This window comes from Sturnira hondurensis, unplaced genomic scaffold (genome assembly GCF_014824575.4).
Source record: "Sturnira hondurensis isolate 20B ecotype Veracruz unplaced genomic scaffold, ASM1482457v3 Scaffold0006655, whole genome shotgun sequence".
NCBI classification, from domain to species: domain Eukaryota; kingdom Metazoa; phylum Chordata; class Mammalia; order Chiroptera; family Phyllostomidae; genus Sturnira; species Sturnira hondurensis.
Genome location: NW_028079286.1, coordinates 316,143 through 321,138, shown reverse-complemented (window position 1 = coordinate 321,138; position 4,996 = coordinate 316,143). Strand labels below are relative to the sequence as shown.

At 38.9% G+C, this 4,996-nt stretch overlaps 1 pseudogene; it reads right to left on the bottom strand.

The window, feature by feature from the left end:
* Positions 1 to 616: 616 nt before the first annotated feature.
* LOC118989933 (serpin B10-like) lies at positions 617 to 1,838 on the bottom strand (annotated as a pseudogene).
* Positions 1,839 to 4,996: the final 3,158 nt, after the last annotated feature.

The following is a 4,996-nucleotide window of genomic DNA, read 5'->3' as shown; positions in this document are numbered from 1 at the left end:
CTCTGGGACAACTTCAAGCATCCCAATATATGCATCATACGGGTGCCAGAAGGAGAAGAGAAGGAGTAAGAAATTGAAAATCTATTTGGACAAATAAGGAAAGAAAACTTCTCTAATTTGGTGAAGGAAATAGGCATGCAAGTCTAGGAAGCACAGAGAGTCCCAAACAAGATGGACCCAAAGAGGCCCACTTCGAGACACATCATAATTAAAATGCCAATGGTTAATGATAAAGAGAACTTTTTTGTTCATAAATATATTTCCTTTATAAAATTCTTTCTTCACTAAATAATATATATATGAAAGTTAAGTGACAATACAATGACCAACAGCTCAAGAATTACAAGGCACTCAATTAAATAACACAGTATTTCTGAAATGTGAATAACAGTCACATTAAGACAAAATGTTTAGTGGTAAAATACAAAATTTGCCATTCTCTCTAGTTACAAAGATATGATATTATCACTAGAGTGCCTTATTTCAAGATTTATTTGCTAATATTTAAATGTGAAAAAGATCCAGACTATGGACTGGTTTTTATTATAACTCTTTTTCCATCCTATGATAGTTTTATCATCATAAAATGGTCTTGTTTGATTAGAGAGATGAGGGCTTAGAGGCGGCAGAATCTCCCATAGAAGAGAATGCTATTGGTTTTGTTGTCCCTGATAAAGAAGACGAATGGGTGATCTGGATTGAATTCAATGGATGGGAATCTAACTCGAAAACCCACTTCACTCCCAGTACATCCTCTTCACTTCACTACAGCCTCTGTCCGTTATTTATTTCTGCAAAAGACTTGCGGGAAACATTGCACAGAAACAGGTGTCTCTCTGCTGACATCCCTGAGAAATCAGCCTTGCCCTGGTGAAAGGTGTCACTCATCCCCATGCTGCTCAGGGATGACTTGGGATCATAAGTCTCTTCCAGCTTGAACTTGGAAAGGTGCAGCTTCACATCATACAGCTCTATCATGTCTGTGCTGGTCCGCTCATTCAGCTACTCATTGGTGGCAGCCTTTTCCAGCTGATTCAGCCCACTGATATCTTCAGGTAGCAATATGAGCAGGCTGAGGTCATGGCTCTTGTAGCAGAGTTGAAGGCCAATGGCTTGTGACTTTTCTATTTGAAAAAAAGGAAAAGCTTTTCTTTCGCCAATATCATTTATACTGGTTTGCTGTGGTCTTATTTATTCTGAAAGGCTTCTCTGTGGTGTTGACTAAGAATTGATGGTCCCAGATTCCTTTAAAGTAAAGGGCATTCACAAGGACCATTCTGGTTACAGAATCCACTGCAGCATCAGGCAAAAGATTCGGGATTTTTCCCTCCTGGACTGGCTTTCCACCCAAGAGTTGATCTCCTTTCTCATTTGGTCAGAAGCTTCCAAAAATTTAGCATACTATGACTTTGCACCAAAGTACGTTTTCCTGTTTTCTAAATATGTATAATGAAATGAATAAGTTTTATTTTCATATATCCCGTTGACTGTTTTAAGTACATAAGTATCACTAGGACTATTGATCAGAGATGAGTGTTGAGAAATTTGAGTATATTTCTCCAACCTTTCCCAAGTCGATGTTCAGTCTCCTTTTTTTTTTCACTTTAAGGATAAGATTTGATGTCCTGATATCTGTTAAATTGAAGTTCCTGGGCTATTTGGGCTTCAGTGGTACCTTCAGTGCCCAAATACACCATGGCCAAGGAGGTTGAAATGCCCCAGGGAGAAAAGAAAATATTTTTACCCCCAGAAGATTCAACTAGCTTTTTGCTAAATTCCAGGGCAGATTGGTTAATTGATTTTGCTAGAGAATTCATTGGGAAAATTTTGTTTTCTTTTCCTGGAGCAGAATTGGAAATGCATTTATTTTCCATGTCTATCCACATGTGGAGACCTGAATTCTGACAAATTGTAACTCACAGTTTCCTTGCTTAATCTCTTCTCTAGTCTGCCAGCTAGCATCAATTAGAGTGCTTTTCCTGGGCTCCAGCAAAGGGAGAGCAGAGCGGACTAGAGACACTGGAGGAGAGGTAGTAGCTGATGGCTCTGGGAAGAGAGATGAAAGATCAGTTGCCAAGATCCCTCTGCTGAGTCCTAAAGAGAGAATCTTAGAAGCAACAAGTGAAAAGCAGTTAGTTACCTCCAGGGGAGTTCCCATAAGACAGCAGCTGAGTTCTCAAAAGAAACTTTGCAGGCTAGAAGGAATTGGCAAGAAATATTCAAAGTCATGAAAAGCAGGGACCAACAGCCAAGGTTGCTGTACCCAGCAAAGCTATCATTTAGAATCTAAGGGCACATAAAGAGCTCCCCAGACAAGAAAAAACTAAAGGAGTTTATCATTACCAAATCATTATTATATGAAACATTAAAGAGATTAACTTAAGACAAAGAAGAAAATCTATGAACAATAAAATGACAATAAATACATATGTATCAACAATTGAATCTAAAAAACAAACTAAACAAACAAGAACAGAAACAGAATCATGGATACAGAGAGTGTGTTGATGATTGCCAGATGGGAGAGGTTTGCGGGGAAGGCACAAAGAAGGGAGGGCATTGAGGAGTACAAATAGGTAGTTACAGAATAGCCATGGGGATGTAAAGTACATACAGGAAATGGAGTAGCCAAAGAAGATATGTGCTTGATCAACGGACCTCAACAACAATGTGGAGATTGCCTAAGGCCATCGGGTGTGCTGGGTGGAGGGGGACAAAGTGGGAAAAACTGGGACAACTATAATAGCATAATCAACAACATTTTAAATTTTTTAATAAAATAAAATAAAAAAGAAACATAGAAGGAAAATAACGAGATGAAAACCATGAAAGGCAAAGGAAAGAGAAAAAGTACAAAAGTTCAACAGCGTTAATAGTCATCTACCACCAGCACACAAAGTGACCTTGGAATTTGGCCCTTTAGAAGTCACACTGGTCTTTAAATACATGGTCTTTTAAGTTTTGGCGTAGAAATGTTCCAGAAACATTTCTAAAATCTTGCTTTGAAGTGAGGCCAGAAGTATCTACATGACTTGGGCACTTGTTGGAAATGCAGACTCTCAGACCCACCCAGGAGATTCATGCACACATTAAAGTTTGTGAGGCAACCACACCCTTCCCTAGAAAACTGGCGGTTTGGGGTGAATGATCAGATTCGTGACTTACAAGGAACTGGTTTCACAAGATTTCAAAATAGAAAACTAACTTAGCTCTATTCTTATTCGTAACCTTGATTGAAACATTGTGAATCATACAGAAGATATTATTACTTCCATTTTAATAACCATGAAACAAAATAATAAATGGCAAAGGCTGGACTTGAATAAGGTCCTCAGATTTACTGGCAGGAAGGAAGAAGGTTCTATTCACTGGAAAGAACAAAAAGTCAGAAGTGGGTCTAAATGAAATACACTTGAAGACAATTCAATTTTCTTTGCTTTAATTCTGGTCTTGTCAAGCAGCCTTCTGGTGGCTAATCTGACTTCAAGTTCTAATTCTGAAATGAGGTAGGAATGAGGTAAAACGACAAGAAAAAGGAAAAATTGTAAGTGAATAAGCTGGCATAATTGGTCATAAACTTCTTTGTCTGAGGCGGCTAATAAGAACCAGTTTTTCCAAAAATGATTTGCCCTAAGCAAGCTGATAAAGTGAATTTTCAAATCATCAATGCCCAGAGTCTGCCACAGTCAATGTGGACGTTCCAGTGAAACATGCTACAGCAAAGGGCTGGAGAGAAAGTATATCAGAAACGAGCAGGGCTGGGAATCAACCGGGCTATAGTGTTGGCTTCCTCAAAACAATCAGTTCTTCAAATCACAATGTCTAAAGAAATTGGGTCTGATTTGGGTCAGCAGTATCAGCCAAGAGTTTTAATCTGGTGGGTGAGATGAGGTATTAAATGTTTCTGGGTTAATATAATCCTTTCTTCTAATTATTTGGGTGGACAAACCATGGTTCTATGGCGGTCAGTTTAATTTGAAAGAGTCCTTGGCCAATAGTGAGATCCTCTTTTTGGGGAAAGGAGTTGGCAAGAGTTAGATAAAGCTCTAACTAAATGGACTTGGGTTCAGGATGGGGGTCGCACCTAATAGGAAGTGGAGTAAAGGTAAGAAACCAAGAAAAAAAACAGCAACATATCATGGCATTTCGGGGCATGGATTTGTGGACCAGGTAGACCTGGTTTCAGATCCAAGCACTTCTATTTACTTGGGCAAGTCACTTAGTTTCCCTCAACTTCATCTGTAAGAAAAGATTAATAACAATAACTACTACCTCACGAGATTGTTGCAAAGATTAAATGACAACAAATTACATTACACACTTAATATAGTGTTTTAACTCAGAGGAAACATTCAAAACCAGCATCATTAACTGGTCCAGAGATTTCCAGTGGAGCTAGGGGGAAGGCTCCTGTGGGCAGGCCCTGGGTAGGATATGGCCCAGGAATACCAGAAATGAGCAGACTTCACCCTTTGGTGGAGATTGGGCTTTGGAAATATTACTAGGCCTTTTCTGGGCTGAACTGCCTGGTGGAAGGTTTTTCTTTAAGTACATTTTATTGATTATGCTATTACAGTTATCCTATTTTTTTCTCCCTTTTATCCCCCTCCACCATGTTCCTCCCTTCCCTTAGTACTCCCCACCTTAGTTCATGTCTATGGGTCACACATATAAGTTTTTTGGTTTCTCCATTTCCTATACTATTCTTAATCTCCCCTATTTATTTTGTGCCTACAATTATGCTTCTTAGTCCCTATACCTTTTCTCCCCATTCTCTCCCCTCTCCCTCCCCACTGATAACCCTCCACTGATAATGTGATCTCTATTTCTGTGATTCTGTTCCTGTTCTAGTGGTTTGCTTAGTGTGTTTTTGTTTTCTAGGTTCAGTTGTTGATAGCTGTGTGTTGTCATTTTATTGTTCATAGTTTTGATCTTTTATTTCTTAGATAAGTCCTTTTAACATTTCATATAAGAAGGGCTTGGTGATGATGAACTC